The 18,716-nt window shown below is 44.3% G+C and overlaps 1 protein-coding gene across 1 annotated transcript in view; it reads left to right on the top strand.

Moving 5' to 3' along the window:
- Nucleotides 1-237: 237 nt before the first annotated feature.
- Nucleotides 238-18,716, top strand: part of LOC114584321 (nucleoside diphosphate kinase 3) — a 261,547-nt gene continuing 243,068 nt past the window's right edge. The window contains exon 1 of the mRNA XM_077918487.1: nucleotides 238-253. The gene's annotated coding sequence lies outside the window, so the exon portion shown is untranslated. The remainder of the gene's footprint in view (nucleotides 254-18,716) is intronic.

The raw sequence follows: 18,716 nt of genomic DNA, 5'->3' as shown, positions 1-18,716 counted from the left end.
CTGCACTTCTCCCAATTTTGCAATGAAATTCTCCAACCAAAAACTGCATACCAAAATGCACATATTTTAGGGCAAAGCAGGCATTAAAATACACATATTAGTGAAAGTAGCATACAGAGATGCATTCTATCTGGCGAGATTAACAGGGACTCAGGCATACAGCCTAACACACAAACACCAAACTCATGACACCAATATGAGCTAAAACAGTTCCAGCTAAAGGGAGAGCATTGCTGCTGCTGCTGCTGCTGCTTATTATTATTATTATTATTATTATTATTATTATTATATGCCCCCCATCTGATTGGTTTGCCCCAGCCACTCTGAGGGCTCTCACATACCCTCCGACATTTCTCCAATGAAAATAGGGACATCCCATTCCATAATGATAATTTTACTATTTATACCCCACACATCTTACTGGTTTGCCCCAGCCACTCTGGGCAGCTTCCAACATATATCAAAACATAATAAAACATTAAACATTTTTTTAAAAAAAATCTTCCCTATACAGGATTGCCTTCAAAAGGCTTGAGGGGCAGATAACTCATTTCTCCAATGAAAATAGGGGCATCCTAAAGGAAAGTGGGATATTCCAGGATCAAATCAGAAACCAGGCTTCTCTAAATCAGGAACATCCCTGGAAGATCTGCTCTCAACAAAGTATTAAATGCACAATATTCATAGACAAACAGGGAGAAAGATGTGAATAAACCTTCCTTGGCGGTGAAGCATTTTGATAACACTAATCTGTTGAAACATTACACAGAAGCACTTTTTGTGTACTGTAGTTCATCACTAGTGCTGGGTCTTCCCAAGGGGTGTTAAGTGAATCTCTGCATGAAATAAGTTTGTATCTGCTAACTGCTTCTTGTGCATGACTTTCCCACCGTTGCACAGATTCCCTCACACAGTCTTCTCTTTTCTTCTTCCCCCCTGCCAACTTTCCATTAGCTTTCCCCCCTCTCTCATTCATCCTCTCCTTCACATGCCACCAGGGCCAGCCCACCATGAGGCAGGCGAGATCTTGCCGGAACCCACCATTGTCCTAGCTGCTTCACACATGCAGGCACTTCAGCAAGGGAGGCACTGCAGGGTGGCACCCCCCCCCATTTCACTTTAGGCAGTGAAATGGGGGGCCCGCCACTGCATGCTGTGCCCCATCTCTTCACCCCCTTCATGTGCTTCTAACATACCCTGATTAAGGATTTGGCATGCATAGCAGTGCATAGAATTGTGGCAAATGTGGAGATGAGTTTTTCTCCCTTTCTCATAATACTAGAACTCATGGAAGTCCATTGGAACTGAACAGTGGGAAATTCAGAAATTCAGGAGAGCCAGTGTGGTGTAGTGGTTAAGAGCGGTAGACTCGTATTCTGGTGAACCGGGTTTGCTTCCCGCTCCTCCACATGCAGCTGCTGGGTGACCTTGGGCTAGTCACTTCTTTGAAGTCTCTCAGCCCCACTCACCTCACAGAGTGTTTGTTGTGGGGGAGGAAGGGAAAGGAGAATGTTAGCCTCTTTGAGACTCCTTCGGGTAGTGATAAAGCGGGATATCAAATCCAAACTCCTCCTCCTCTTCTTCTTCTTCTTCTTCTTCTTCTTCTTCTTCTTCTTCTTCAGCGCATAGGTAAACCGTTGATCCATCCACCAACTTGGATGGCTGCAAAAGAGGATTAGACAAATCCCTGTGGGATATCAAGAGCTACCAGCCATGATAGCTACCATATTTTTCCGTGTATTAGTCAAGGTTTTTTGACTCAAAAATCATGTCAAAAAACTGGGGTCATCCTATACACGGATAGTGGCATGGGGGGGGAGCTGCACGTCCGCCAGCCAGCTGGTTGGCGGCCTGTGCTTCCCACCCACAGTGACTTGGGGGGAGCGGCTGCCCACTTTGCCAACCCCCATCAACGGCCCTGCTGGGGTGATGGCGCACGTGCAATTCCCCCTTTAAAAAAAGCTCAACAACTTTGGGCTATTTCCCCTCATTTTCTTTAAATTTAGTCCCCCAAAACAGGAAGTGTCTTATACATGGGGACGTCTTGTACACAGAAAAATATGGTATGCTCTTCCTCCAAGGTTGGAGACAGTAATGCTTCTGAATATCACTGACTGGAAATCATGGGAGGCAAGTGCTCTTGCTTGCTTGTTACCCAGAGGCATCTGGTTGGCCACTGTGAGAACAGGATCCTGGACTAGATGGGCCACTGGCCTGATCCAGCAGGGCTCTTCTCGGGGCTGTAGAAGAAACCTCAGGCCTGGGGGCTGAATGCAGCTCTCCGGGCATCTTTATCTATCCTGCAAAACTCTCCTCAGGCCAAACATCTCACTGTTCCTGCTTCACATCCTGAGTGTTTTTGCCTCGCTGGAATGTTGCCCTTGAACAAGCCTCTTCTTGTTTGGATGGAGGCTAGAGAGATATCTTTGAGCAAAGATGGATGAATCTGTCACTTTTTGGTTTTCTCCCAATTTCCCATTTTCCCCTATCTTAAATTAAGTTATCCACATTTCTGGAGCAATTTGTGATTTTTATTTTTTATTGAATGGAAATTCTTCGGCACTGCAGTGAAAAATTATTGTAATAAGCACATAAAAAGCACAAAGCTACAGGGAACCAGGCAGAGGGCCTTCTCGGTAGCGGCGCCCGGCCTATGGAATGTCCTCCCATCAGATGTCAAAGAGATAAACAACTACCTAACATTCAGAAGACATCTTAAGGCAGCCCTGTTCAGGGAAGTTTTTAATGTGTGACACCTTAGTGTATTGTTGGTCTTTGTGGAAGCTGCCCAGAGTGGCTGGGGAAACCCAGCCAGATGGGCGGGGTACAAATAATAAGTTGTTGCTGTTGTTGTTGTTGTTGTTGTATATAGTTTGGCAAATATTGGCCTCCACAGTCACTATCGGACTCATTGTTAAAACCGTGTTTATGAAAGACAATCTTACTCTGCTACGAGTGATCGCCAAAGAAGAAGAAGAAATGTTTCCTATTGTTTTCATTAGTATGTGCAATTACATGTCCGCTTTACCCTAATGTGTGCACTTCTGCACACAAGTTCAAGTTCAGGGGAATGCTTACCAAAACTGTTGTATATTCAAGAACTGGCAGAATGCCAATGCGGATGGAACCTCTCATATTGTAGCAAAGAGGGCAATCCACTACACTCGTGCCAAATATGCCAATTTAAGCCTAATTTGTTTATTTAGCAGATTCTTGCATGTGAAAACCAATTCTGACTTTTTTGGCCGACACATTTTACAGCCCAATGATACAATGAAAGAATGAGGACAGTAATCTTGCTGAACAGCAGTCGCAGATACTTCAATTCCACTCAAGTAGCTATACTGCTATGAAAATCTTATCCTTAGCCAAAAACATAAGAAACACTGAAGATATTCTCTCCACAACAAATGTCAATCAAAGAGTAATTTAATGTTCTGAAGTTTTGTTACAAGAATTTGTTCCTGAGGGATATCAGGAAGCTCTCTTACCTTTCTCTTATGAAGAGAAAGTATTCTGTATTGTTCACATTTTCCCCATGGAAAGAAACACAAAACTTTCCTTTTAACAAATCAAGTTTTCATCTTGCTCCATCCCAGAATTGCAAGCATCCAAAAACTTGTTTATAATTCTGCCATTAAAAGTAGTGATGGCCACCAGCTTGGATGGCTTTCAAAGAGGATTAGACAAATTCATGGAGGATAAGGGCTGTGACTACTAATCAAAAGGGCTGTGTTCTGCCTGTTGGAGACAGTATGCCTCTGAATGCCAGCTGCTGGCCATTGTGAGGGTGGAGAGTGCTGTGGCCCTCAGGTCCTGCTTTCAGGTTTCCAGGAGACTTCTGGTTAGTCACTGTGAGAACATGAAGCTGGCTGAGATGGTCCATTGGCTTGATCCAGCAGGTACTTCTTTCTGTAGAATTTCCCACCTTTTATGTCAATTTCATTACTTAAACCAACATCAGAGGTGGGTCAAGGGCTCCCAAACTATGGTCCCTGGACTACCGGTGGCCCATGAACTTCATTCAGATGGTCCATGACTCCACAGGGCGTCTGCAAAAATATGATTTAAACTCATACAGGATCCAACACAGAGCCTCACAGTCCCTACAACAGACAAAAGAAATATGAATTGCCAAGATGCTGGTAGGACCATCTGTGGATGGGTGGAAGCTAAACTCAACACAAGAAGTCCCCTCCATTACAATAGCAGCTAAGATGAGTTCACGATAGTCAAGAGGACTCTGTATTATCTGTGCTTTCCATTTTGTCAAAGGAAAGAAGGTCTACATGAAGCTGGGCGTCATGCTGGGCAGTGAGCTGGCCCTGCGCTGCCTAGAGCAGTTCCTCTTCTGCCGGCTTTAGCCCCCAGGACCTGAACTGCGGTTGTGCCAGGTCCCTGGCCTGGTCCTACTCAGGCCCATTGAATTCATTTGCATCTGCACCATTGCCAGTGTCCATCTCAAGGCTGACTGTTTCCTCACCTGCTTCAGTGTCTTCCAAGTCCACTAAGGAAGGGAGACTGTCAAGAAGGAGGAACGCACCTGCATTCTTGGGGAGCAGGATGTGCAGGTTTGAAGAGGTGAGGGGTGGGAGCCAATAAGGACACAATTCCTGCACTGCAGAGGGCTAGACGGGGTGACCCTTGGAATCTCTTCCACATCCACATTTCTGTGATTCTAGGACTCCTACATTCAGTGCTGTGGTATTCCCAGCTTGCAGCAGCAGCAGTTCAGACCAGCATCTGATTATTTCCCCCTTCTGCTTCCGATATGGAGCTCCTTGTTTTTGTTCTTTCAGTCCCATTGATGACTCCTTGGTCTAGGTTCTGACTCTGGTAGTCTAGAAGGTTCCTCTGGGAGCTCCTGCAAGCCATTTTCAGTTGCTGTAGTCCCAGGATATGGAGGCAGCGGTGTCGTGAGTTTGGTGGAAGTGATTGTCACTTCAGCCTGCAAGGGCGGATCTGACTTTTGGAATGTAAAAACGTGGGTGGGTAGGCTGCATTTATTGCACACTTCTTCTTCTTCTTCTTCTTCTTCTTCTTCTTCTTCTTCTTCTTCTTCTATGCAGGCAACTCTCTACTTGTGCCTGACTGCACACATGTATGGTGAGGGGAACCCAGAAATGGCACGAAAGAGCTGGAAAGTCTGTAGCTCACGAACAGACCCTCCCCAGAGCCTGAAGAAGATGACCTCTTCGGACTCCGGGGAGGGTCTCCTCACAAGCTGGAGGCACAGCAGGACTTTGCTAAAAACCATTTTCAGTTGCTGTAGTCCCCTAATCCTCAGCAGCTGCCTAAAATTTATCCACCTCCTTAGCTGATGCCTCTGGAGCCTCTGACTCTGTGTCTCAATTGCTGCTGGATTCAGGGGATATGATAATCATACATTTGCAATGCCCTGGAATTCATATTTATATAGATCAGGAGTTGCCATCTCAGGTCAGCATCTTGGTTGAATGAACAGGCTGCCTGTCTCCTTTATGCTTTCTGTTGTTAATATGCCTGACATCTTATAGCCTCCTAGTATACTATAGAGCGAGATGAGCGCCGCAACCCCAGAGTCGTCCGCAACTGGACCTAATGGTCAGGGGTACCTTTACCTTTACATATGAAACCACAAGGAAAATGGTCTTCTACTGGTGATTCCCTTTCCTGCTGCCATGCGCTTGAACCATTGTAAGCTGGCCTCAAATGAAACATGGATCCAGCACGTTTGAATAATAGGTGCACCCTACTTTTCTCTTCGGGACGCGGGTGGCGTTGTGGGTAAAAGCCTCAGCGCCTAGGGCTTGCCAATCGAAAGGTTGGCGGTTCGAATCCCCACGGCAGGGTGCGCTCCCGTTGCTCGGTCCCAGCGCCTGCCAACCTAGCAGTTCGAAAGCACTCCCGGGTGCAAGTAGATAAATAGGGACCGCTTACTAGCGGGAAGGTAAACGGTGTTTCCGTGTGCGGCTCTGGCTCACCAGATGCAGCTTGTCACGCTGGCCACGTGACCCGGAAGTGTCTCCGGACAGCGCTGGGCCCCGGCCTCTTGAGTGAGATGGGCGCACAACCCCAGAGTCTGTCAAGACTGGCCCGTACGGGCAGGGGTACCTTTACCTTTACCTTACTTTTCTCTTCACCACTACAGTCTTTTATTTTGTAATCATGAGACCTATATTGAATACAGATGAAGGCAAGTGAGCGGCATGAGCCTTTGATGTGTGCGCTCTCTTTGACTGATACTCATTTGCAATTGACTTAGAGAGTTAAAATCCACCGCAACTGCTTTGCTCAGTGCTTTGGCTGCCTTCAGAAGAGGGTCATCAGCCCACGATTACTGCCTTCCGCTCTTGTACATTCATCACTCTCGGGCCTTGGCTCCAGGGATAACGATGCCCAGTTTACGGCAAATGACAAATGTGCCTCCTCCTCCCGGTCCTTCGGTACTTTGGGGAGGAAAATGTTAGTTCACAGCTTGTCTCCGAGAAGCTCTTCATAATTGCAAGGGAAGGCCATCTTAATAAAGACTCCCATGCTGCGATCATGCGTTTTCAAGAGGACCTATTATTACCATGCCAGTTTCTCAAAGACAGCCTATTATCCATCTGTATTTAGGTTAACAGTTTGCATGTGGTGTGTAAATAAATACTCCTTCCACCCTCCAGCCGCCGCCCCATGGCTGCTTCCATGCCCTTGCTGCTTCCACTTGCTGCAGGTGAGTTTAACAGGGGAGGACTATTCACCCAATGAGTTAGCGACACACTGGGCAAACAGTTTTGCCACCCCTCTGTTAAAACTCACTGCAGGTGAGTTTAACGGGGGGTATTGCTAGGCCACTGGACAATGAGTCTCCTCACCCCTCCATTAATCTTCATTGCAGATACAAAACAGCTAAATGGTTAACTTGCCTGGGCTGAGCTAATATTCCTCATACTGTAGTTCAATTGCAGAGTGTGATGACATTTTGCATCCTTATACATATAGGAAGATATATAGGACCATCACAGACAGATGGAGAGGAGAGAGGGTGAAGAAAGAACTGTGAGTGGAGAGGGGCCCTCTTGCGTGTTCAGACCCAGAAACCTCCCCCCTAAATAAATTCACACTTGACTCAAATTTTGGGTTTGGTTTTTCGCAGAATTTAGGCCACAACTTTATTGATTACAGAAAGTGACTGGTTGCATAGGCTCTGCTTCAACTAGCTCCCTGCCATGCAGGTAGCGCTGAGCCAGGGTTCCAGCATAGGTCAGCCAAGGGTGAACACCTGGATAAGCAGAAAGCTGGGAACAGGCTAACTCTGCCACCCAATTGTCCTCCTGGACTCAGGCATAGGCAGAACCCCCTCTCAGGGGTTGACCAAACCTCGATTCCTTTAACGGAATAGCCTTCACATAGGGATGGCGAGAGTATTCTCCCATCCCTATCACCTGAACCAGAGCCTATCCGCAACCTTACAAGTTGTGATGATTTACTATGTGGCAGGCGAAACCCAAATGGCAACAGCCAACCAACCAAGTGGGGAAAATTCCTGCCGTGCCCCTGTCCCAACGACAGACAACACACAATGACATAGCAAGGTCAAGCACAAAGCCCTAAAAGTAGGGAGAGGTGGGCAGGTGTTCCGAATGCACGCGCTGAAAGAGGAAGCTCTGGGTCACATGCATGGGCATAAATAGGTCCCTCAAACCGTTTGGACTGCGTCCCATTGGCCAGATTGCACCCAGCATTGAGGGACCTACCAATCAGGTGTTGTGGCTGACCATTTGTACCCACCCACCTGGTTTTCCAGGTCTCACTGCAATACGTGCCCTCTTTAAGGGAGGACCCGATTTACCAATCTTTGGATCCCCCGGGAAACTCAACAAACCTGCTGTACTTGGAACTGGGTGTGAAGAGTGCAGCTGAATGGGACACAGCCCTTCTAAACAGAAACTATGTGCAATGTGAACCCTGCAAAGGGGGCGGGGATGCAGAGTACAGATTTGCACAGGCAGAACCTATATGTATGCAGCTTGCACAGGCAGGTTCTGTTCAGAGGATTCGTTTGAAATGTGGGTGTCAGGGGTGAGTCCAGCAGCTATGATCCTGCTCTCCCCTTCCACACAAGGACTCAAGATCAATACCCAGCACCCTGGCAAGGATGACACCTGCACTGATCCCCTAGCCATAGGCTCACCCCAGTACAATGCTTTATGCCAGAGTGGGGAATACACAGGCCTGGCATTAACAGCAGGAATTTTCAGGAAGCTGCTGGGAACCCAGAACCTAAGGAAGGCCTAACACTGAGCCAGTGTGGTGTTGTGGTAGACTCGTAATCTGGTGAACCGGGTTCACGTCTCCGCTCCTCCACATGCAGCTGCTGGGTGGCCTTGGGCTAGTCACACTTCTTTGAAGTCTCTCAGCCCCACGCACCTCACAGAGTTTTTGTTGTGGGGGAGGAAGGGAAAGGAGAAGGTTAGCTGCTTTGAGACTCCTTCGGGTAGTGATTAAGTGGGATATCAAATCCAAACTCTTCTTCTTCTTCCCCTGGGTCTTCCTTACAACAATATCATACCCTCCAACAAGATGTCGCCCAAATCTGGGACAACATCTTCTGAGTCCGAAATTCTGTGTGTTTTGGTGTGCCGTGCAAGTTCTTGGACCCCCAAAAATGCTTTCTTTGGGGTGAGATCACAGCCTGAAATTTCACAAAAGCAAGGTGCCCAGAATGGTTGTCATACTCTCATGGGGCAAAACAGGATGTTTCGGTTTTTCTGGGGCAGTTGATGAGTTTGCAATATATTTTTAAAGGCAGTGGTCCAGCAATTATATACCTCACAATGCCCCTATGATAGTGTGGGGAATTTAAATAGCAACATCTAGACACACGCATACACTCACCCTGAAGAGGGACCTTCTGCTGCCACAGAGTAAATTTCCTGCATACAAAGTAAACATTTATTTTGTCTGGCAGTGGCTCTGAGGAAACAAAGGCATTTCACCATTCTGCTGTCTGAGATCCTTTAGCCGCAAATGCTGGCTATTGCAGGGAGGAAGCTCTCAAAGAAAAATAGTGGGAATAATAATAATAATTCCCTCAAAATGGCCCAGGGAGGGTTTACTCCTTTTATTCCCCACGCGATGTTCTGCTTATTTTATTATTTCTGGTATAAATCCCAATGGAAGACTGGGTGGATGAAATGAGGGTGACAAAGCAATTCAGAAAGGCGGGCAAGAGAATTCAATTGCGCTCCAAATTTCAGAAGCATTGCTTTAGGAAACTGCCCCTTACAAAGATTGCTCTCGTAGTGCATCTGGCATTAATATTAAATATTGACCTCAAGGGTGATCCCACACCACGGCAGAAGATGCTCTAGGGAAATCGTGATGGCCTGCTTTGCCCTGTCCATACATGTAATTAGTTTACACTTCCCACTTACGCCCTCTTAATAAGACTTAGCACTTACATTGCACCTTTCCTTCCCGCCCCCCATGTTCTGCAGATATTAACTCATTAATCTTAACTTATTCACAAAGAGACAGAGGAAGGGAAAGGGTACCCTTGGTGCAAAGCTGCTGGGGAAATGCAAGACACCGATGTTAATTGTTCCTAAGAGGAACAGAAGGGAAAGTTTTCTGTTAGGACTCTATGGCCTGGAAATGAATTGCCAACTTTGGGTTTCTGAACTAGTGTTGTGGGTGCTGTTCCTTCTGGCCATTTCCCTCCCTCTGCTTAGACCAGCGCCCCCACCACCACCACTAGAGACAGAAAGTTCACACACACTTCACTTTTCCAAGGGATTTGTTCAAAGCTGGATCCAGCAGAATCCAAGCAAATGGAAAGAACTGAGAGAGGAAATGGGACAGAGGGCCACTCTCCCAGCTTCCTCCTTCAGCTCTATGTACTGTACTTTTCCATGTATAAGATGGGTTTTTTTTACAGTAATATAAGGTTAAAAATCAGGGGGGCATCTTATACATGGATAGTGCATATGCAGGATGGGCGATTGGTTGCAGCTGCGAGCAGGAGCTTGTCAGCGGCGATTGGGTGGGTGATTGGTGACCTTTGCAAGGGCTGCTTAGGATTGGCTGCTGGTGCAGTGATTGGGTTGCTGATTGGTGGCTGCGTCGAGGGCTGCTGAGTATTGGCTGCCACTGTGGCGATTGTGCGTGCGAATCGCAGCATCGGGCAAGTGGTTTTCTGGGCTTTCTCCTCCAAAGAAAGCTCAACAAATCTGGTCACTCCTCCTCCAAAAAAACTGGGCCATCTCCCCCCACTTTCTTGATTTGGGGGTCCCCAAAAATAGGGAGCGTCTTATACATGGGGGTGTCTTATACACAGAAAAATACAGCACTTTTTGAGGTACCTCCATAACCATCTCATAACCAAGGAGATGGTGAGGGCCAGATCCAAGTCCCTAATAGATGGTGATGCTAAAAGCAGATGCTGCCTTATATTTTGATCTCTGGACAGAACTTAGAAATAAATTAGGTGTTTTATCAGTGTTGAATAATTTTCACCATAATTTTCTTTTTTAAAATAAACATAAAAAAGTACTAGTTACCATAAAAAGGGAATAGACAATAAAGAGAATATTCCATTACAACAAGGTGGGAGAATTATGTGAGTGGCCATTGTCCTGAAATTTGACATTCAAGAGCATCACAAATAGACTCCAGCATTCTACTTAACATGGATTGCTCTGACCACTTTGGCTTCAGGCCCTGCCCACGACTGGCATCCTGTGTCTCCCCCACCCACCAAAGGTTGCCCAGAAGGGAATGTTGGGAATGATAGTCCCCAAATCCCTGGAATCACTGGACACAAAGGGGGAAAGATTGTAGAAATGTATTGGGGAACCAAGCCTAAACAGTGGCTCTTCCAGTGAGAATATCAGGCTACAGCCAAAACACTCTGAGCAGCCTGAATATAAGGCCTCCTAGGTTAGGCCAGGGGCATTCAGTTGGAAAGTAACTATAACCTGCCAGGCAAGGCTTCTGTACGCAACTTGAATAATAATAATAATAATAATAATAATAATAATAATAATAATAATAATTCATTCACTGCCCATCTGGGGCTGGGTTTCCCCAGCCACTCTGGGTGGCTCCCAACAGAATATTGAAAACATGACAAAACATCAAACATTTAAACTTTCCCTAAACAGATGTCTTCTAAAAGTCTGATAGTTTTTTATTTCCTTGACATCTGATGGGAGGGCGTTCCACAGGGCGGGTGCCACAACCAAGAAGGCCTTCTGCCTGGTTCCCTGTAACCTTACTTCTTGCAGGGAGGGAACCACCAGAAGGCCCTCGGAGCTGGACTCAGTGTCTGGGCTGGACAATGGGGGTGGAGACATTCTTTCAGGTATACTGGGCCAAGGCCATTTAGGGCTTTAAAGGTCAGCACCAACAACACTTTGAATTGTACTCAGAAACATACTGGGAGACAATGTAGGTCTTTCAGGACTAGTGTTATAGGGTCTTGGCAGCCACTCCCAGTCACCAGTCTAGCTGCCGCATTCTGGATTAGTTGTAGTTTCCAGGTCACCTTCAAAGGTAGCCCCACGTAGAACACATTGCAGTAGTCCAAGCGGGAGATAACTAGAGCATGCACCACTCTGGTGAGACAGTCTGCGGGCAGGTAGGGTCTCAGCCTGCATACCAGATGGAGCTGGTAGACAGCTGCCCTGGACACAGAATTGACCTGCGCCTCCATGGACAGCTGTGACATAAGAAGTTCACTTATCTGCTCCATCTTCCAGTCTCCCACAGTGACCCACCAGCTAATCACTGGTTGGCAACAGACTATGGTGGCAACAGCTCAATGGTGGAGCATCTCCTTTGCATACAGAAGGTCTCAGGTTCAGTCCTCAACATCTCCAGGTCAGTCTGGGAGAGACTCCCAGTCTGAAACCCTGGAGAGTCACTGCCAGTCAGTATAAACAATGCTGAGCTAGATGGATGAGTTCCCTGACTCAATATAAAGCAGATTCCGGTGTTCCTACATGCATCTAGGATATTCTATCAATGAATAAGTCACATATGGAACACCCTCAAGAACTCATTAGATGATTAAAATAAAATTGCCATCCCTTGAACCACTGAATAGCAAGCAACATACACACATATTGAATCACCATAGACTGACTTAAGCACATTTTTTTGTAATAAAAGAATCACTGTTGAGACAAAAAAGTATTATAGGGGAGGAGGGTTACTTTCTCTTTTATTGCAGAAATATTTATAGCAAAATGCTGTCAGCTTGTGTTGGGCATTGATTGTGATCTTTCTGTATAGTGTTGCACTCTTAGGCTTGATTAATTGGAATGGTCACATCTTGTTTTGGAAAGGAAGAATATATATATTGTCTGTTCCAGTAACAAGAAGCCGAAAGCACCAGCCTGAAGATGACGAGTGAGACCTCGTCGAAACGTCGCCTAGACACCCCAACTTTTACACGGGAAGATACCCGAGGACACCAAAACCTGCATTCCTGTACCCGTGAAAATCTACGAAAGCATATATATATATATATATATACAGTTTGCAGTTTGCTATGCTATATTCTGCTAATTATAGGGTTTCCTTGACACAATGGGAGTTTTATTGCTTCCACCAGGCAGCAGGAGTCAATCACCCTGAGCCTGAATACAAGCTATTAACTTGCACTGAGTTGGAGCAATATTTCTGGGAAGATTCTGGCTCTGCAGATAGTATCTGCTTGGCAAATAAGGCTACGAAGGCTTCTGTAGAAGGCAACATTTTTCAGGTGCCAGTTGTTGTGCACATTTCTGTATGAAGCCTGGTAAATGTGCATAATGGCTGGTTATGTTCACCTTAATATACAATTTAAAGGTAAAGGGACCCCTGACCACTAGGTCCAGTCATGACCGACTCTGGGGTTGCGGCCCTCATCTCGCTTTATTGGCCGAGGGAGCCGGCGTACAGCTTCCGGGTCATGTGGCCAGCAAGACTAAGCCGCTTCTGGCAAACCAGAGCAGCGCACGGAAACACCGTTTACCTTTCCGCTGGAGCGGTACCTATTTATCTACTTGCACTTTGATGTGCTTTCAAACTGCTAGGTTGGCAGGAGCAGGGACCGAGCAATGAGATCTCTTTTTTTTTTTTTTAAGTATTTTTATTGCATTTTTTAAGAAAAGAAAATCACCAAACATATAGCAGACAAAGAAAGTAAGGTATACAGAAAAAAGAATGGAAAATCACAGCCTTTCATACATTTTTTCATAGCCCTCTGGACTTCCTCACGTCTCCCTTTCCTGCGTTCTCCGGACAAAAGTTATATTCCGCAATTTATTACCTTATTTCAAATCTTATGTTCTAGTTCTAATGTGTTATGCCTATAATTTTAAATGTTTCCATCAAATATTAAGCTACTTAGTTTAGGCATAACATTACTTCGAATCTCATTCCTATAGTTCAACTTATTCTCATACATTTCTCATCTAGGCTGCTGATGCCAAGTTCCTTCCTTTCAAGCACTTTCTTAACATTCAAACAATTTATAAAGTCTTTGTAGGTAATCTTTAAACTTCTTCCAGTCCTCTTCCACCTCCTCTTTTCCCAGGTCTCGAATTCTGCCAGTCATCTCGGCCAGCTCCATGTAGTCTATCAGTTGCGTTTGCCATTCTTCCAGTGTGGGCAGATCTTGTGTCTTCCAATACTTTGCGATACGTATTCTTGCTGCTGTTGTTGCATACATAAAAAAGGTTCTATCCTTCTTTAGCACCTTCTGGTCGACAATACCCAGAAGAAAGGCCTCTGGTTTCTTAGGAAAGGTATACTTAAATACCTTTTTTAACTCATTATAGATCATTTCCCAGAAGGCCTTCACTCTCGGGCAGGTCCACCATAGGTGAAAGAATGTTCCTTCAGTCTCCTTACACTTCCAACATTTGTTATCATGCAAATGATATATTTTTGCAAGCTTGACTGGGGTCATGTACCACCTGTATATCATTTTCATAATATTTTCTTTCAAAGCATTACATGCCGTAAACTTCACACCGGTGGTCCATAACCTTTCCCAGTCAGCAAACATGATATTATATCCAATGTCCTGTGCCCATTTTATCATAGCTGATTTGACTGTTTCATCTTGTATGTTCCATTTCAACAGCAAGTTATACATTCTTGAAAGCATCTTAGTCTTAGGTTCTAACAGTTCTGTTTCTAGTTTCGATTTTTCCACCTGGAATCCTATCTTTTTATCCATATTGAAAACCTCCTTAATCTGAGCAAAGTGTAACCAGTCTCGCACTTTATCCTTTAATTTCTCCAAACTCCAAACTCTGCAATCTCCAAGTCTCTCCTACTTTTTCAATTATTTCCCAATATTTCGGCCATCCGGCCTCCATATTGAGTCTTTTCCATGCCTTGGCCTCCATAGGTGACAGCCACCTTGGGGTCTTATTTTCTAGTAAGTCCTTGTATTTTGACCAGACATTAAATATTGCTTTCCTGACAATGTGGTTCTTGAAAGTTTTATGAACCTTTACCTTGTCTTACCACAAGTAAGCATGCCAACCAAAAGCATTGTTAAACCCTTCCAGATCCAGGACATCAGTGTTCTCAAGAAGTAACCAATCCTTCATCCAGCAGAAAGCTGCAGCTTCGTAATATAACCTTAAGTCCGGCAGGGCAAACCCCCCTCTTTCCTTTGCATCAGTTAATATTTTAAATTTTATTCTGAGCTTTTTGCCCTGCCAGACAAACTTAGAAATATCTTTCTGCCACTTTCCAAAGCATTCCACTCTGTCCACGATCTGTAGGGCCTGGAACAAAAACAACATTTTTGGCAACACATTCATCTTTATAGCAGCTATTCGGCCCAACAAGGAAAGTTTCAATCTCGTCCAAATTTCTAAATCCTTTTTAATTTCTGACCAACATTTTTCATAATTATCTTTGAATAAATTCAAATTTTTAGCAGACAAGTTAACCCCTAGGTATTTCACCTTTGAGATCTCATCCCGTCGCGGGGATTCAAACTGCCCACCTTCTGATCGGCAAGCCCTAGGCTCAGTGGTTTAACCCACAGCACCATCCGTGTCCCTAATATACAATTTATACAATTTATACTTCCCTTAACACACACACACACACACACACACGTAAGTATTCGTCTTCTTCCAAACTTTTATTATTGTCACATTCTCTTGCTTGCTTGCCTGCCCTGCAGAGCACCTCCCAGCTTTGGTTGTTCAGTGGATATTCCTCTCCACTAATTCCATCCCTCTCATAAGGCTTTATTATGCATCATTCACAAAAGGGAGAGATATTTTGGGCAAGAAGAGATAGAATTCATGAAACCTAACTTATGTAAAAAGACAAGAAAGTATTAGTTATTTCTGACATCTCAAAAAGGATTTGGCCACATCTGAAACTTTGAAGAAGAAATAAGCTTTATGAGAGCACTTGAAACAGGAGAAATTCAGTGGGGATTGTATATCCTGTTTCTTATGCTCTGAAGTGGGACATAGGGCTAGAGAAGAAATTTTCAGGGCCTGGCTTCTCTGTCTCAAAAGGGCAACAATGCTACTGGCAATTGGCCCGATCCAGTTTCATCATCAACAACCTTTATTACGGTCCAGAGACCCAACAAATCGTTACAAAGCAATACACAATTCATACAGCCTACCTCCAGGTTAAACAAGCATTTTGTTTAGAATATAGGGCTCATTTGATCTTGGAACCACCGATAAAAACTTGGCCACTGCTAATGTTCTAGCATTTGTCCGGTCTTCCAATAGGAACCTGACATAGTGAGCCTCTGATTTTCCCGGGAAAGGTACCAGCAAGGGTAGTATCAGTTCAGCCCTGGCTTGCTCATATTTTGCACAATGCAACAAAATATGTTTTATGGAATCGATGTCTTGAGCACACAAGCAAAGTCTGTCCTGGTAAGGAACTCCTCTCAACCTGCCATCCAACACTGCAGAAGGAAAGACGTTTAGTCTGGCTTTGGTGAAAAGCCTTCGATAATTTGGTACTGTCAGGTTTTTAATGTAAGATGTTAACTTAAAGACATGCCCATATTGTACTCCTACTGCCAGCGGACTACAAACTGTGTGTGATCGAGATCGCAAGTCACTGTGTGCATTATCCCATAATCTTTGCTTTAACGTCTTTAGGGCGCCTTCATAACCCAGGTAATACAGTTGGGGGGGGGTGACAGACCAATAGAGGTGGCTTTTTTAGCCATGGTTTCCTGCCATTTGCTGACAAATTCCTCATTGGTCAGGTGTTGGTACAAACCCTTCCCTAGATCAAACACTGAAATCCTAAGCCAATGTTTTAGGGCAGCCCACCACACTTTAGTTGATCCAGCTTGTTTCTTATGTTATTATGGGCTTCCCACAGACATCTGGTTGGCCACTGTGAGAACTGGGTACTGGCCTAGATGGGATCCAGGCCTGATTCCAGGAAGGCTCTTCTTATGTTTCATGGGATAGGCCCCTTTCATTTACATGCCTGCAAGTTTACTAGATTTCATTTCTCATATTTGTCTTCCTGTTGTATCCTACAGTTAAGACTGCTATATATATATATACCGGTAGATTGCCTCACATGTTAAGCCTCTGTCCAAATCACAATAAAATATAAACGAATGTAAAACATCCCCAAAACAGCAAAATACAAATAATTCATAATAAAGCAAGCCAAATCCCAAGGAACAATTTCAAATATTAGTGTGATCATATAAAAACTTCCCTATAATATATGTGTTTTTGTAAACCCTGGTTGGTTGGTGACCAGCATTGCAAAATTCAGAGAACTGTGACTTTCAAAGGGCAGCTGTGTTTCAGTTCGCATCTTGTTTCAGAAAGTGTGAATTTGATAGATGCGGCCTCAAATATATACTGAATTGAATTTCTCCTCCATCTCTAGAAGGGGAATTGATTGTTAAACCTCTCTGGGAATTGTTGCTCTGGGAGTGGAATAGGATATCTCCTAACAACTCTCAACACACTTAACAAATTATATTTCCTGGGATCCTTAGGGGAAGCCATGACTGTTTAAAGTATACAACTGCTTTAAATGTAAGGTGCGGTTGGGGCCTCAGGTCATCAAGGAGTCTTGTCTTCAGTGTAGTGGGCCCAACTCTATGGAAATAAATCAGACAGACCCCCCCCCCCCCATCCCTGCTAAGTTCCAGGTGCCATGAATGCTGCTCTACTGATTGATTCTATGATATTTTAACTTACACTGTAAATTTTGTACATATAATGTATTTTTTTCTCTTTTGTAAGCTGCTCTGAGTAGTCAAAAGTGAGATATACTCTTTTTTAAATAAAGTTAAAAAAAGCCTATTTATCCAGAAGTAAACACCACAGAATTTAATAGGACTTTCTTCTGAGTAGACATCTGGAAATCCGGAAGGAAAATGCTTCCTCCTTTTCTGTTAGTTCCCGTTATCTTACTCTTGATTCTAGATTCCCTGTATTCCAGCACAAATTTATTTATCATTGATTGCCACACATTCATTTTTCCCTCTTTTGTTGCTATAGGAATATACTGCAGAAAAACAAAACAAAAAGGTTATTTTAAGGAGAACATTATTTTCATTCCTGATAGTCTTCCAGAAAAATATGATTCAGGCTGTCCTCATCTTTTCAGTTCTTCCTTTATCTTTTATTCTAAAGCATTATAGTTTAAGGATCGTTTCGGCCACATCCATACTATGCATTTAAAGCACCATGATCTCACTTTAGCCAGCATTTAGCTTCTCCTGAAGAATCTTGGGAACTGTAGTTTGTTCATAGGATTGTCATTTTTCAAAAAGTAAAAAAACCAGGAGACCCCAAAAAAACGCCAAGAAACCCCACAATTTCTCAATTGACTTGCCTGAGATCCAGGACAAAGCACCACCTCTGATGTTCCCTTGGACGTCATTTCCGCTTTTGAAATACCCGGTAATATCCGGGGAAATCCAGGCGTATGGCAGCCCTAGTTTCTTAATGGTGCCGAGAGTTTCTAGGAACCCCTATGAATCTCACAGAACTATAATTCTCCTGCAATTATGAGGAGATCGTGTCTGAGTTCTACCTTACATTTGGCTGCATACTAAATATTTAGCAAAGCTACAAATACTTTTTATATTCTGATATTTATATTTTGGTAGAAACTGGAACTGTTTTTGTGTTTTTTTACATATAGCAAGTGATATGACTGTAAGATGAGAAACATACCCTGAAGTGGGAAGTTTGGGTCTTATTAAACATTTTTTTTTAAAAGCCCCAGGATCCTCGTGGGACATATAACTTCGAATTTCAAAGCTGGCTTCTTTATTTTTTAATATTTTTTTTAACAGAGCATTCTTGCTTTGATACTGGATGCCAATCTTTGTGCCCAGAGTGAGAGAATTTTATATTTGGATGCAGAACGAACACTTACAGAACCAGAGAAAGGAGCTTCACACAAGTCAAGTCAAGAATTCCTGATGTTGGCATATTTACTTTTAATTAGATGTCAAAACAACCATCACTGGATGCTGTGCCTTTATATATTGAAGTGGTAGATTATGAATTGACAAGAGAGGGCTGGCCACGGGCAGGGAGATATTCCCAACTGCAAGAGATGCTTTGCAGGCCCAGATCTGTGCTTTCTTCTGCCCCCTCGGTTTTTTTTCTGCCTTTTCCTCCACTCCAAGAGACCCAGAAGAGGAATTAAGAAGATTCCTAAGTCCCTCCACAGCCCGGTGGGGCTTTAAAGAGCACTGGGGCTACCGCTGC

The sequence above is a fragment of the Podarcis muralis genome, chromosome 14 (assembly GCF_964188315.1).
Source record: "Podarcis muralis chromosome 14, rPodMur119.hap1.1, whole genome shotgun sequence".
In the NCBI taxonomy this organism is placed as follows: domain Eukaryota; kingdom Metazoa; phylum Chordata; class Lepidosauria; order Squamata; family Lacertidae; genus Podarcis; species Podarcis muralis.
Note: the sequence above shows the minus strand (reverse complement) of the source record. Positions and strands in the feature narration are given on the sequence as shown.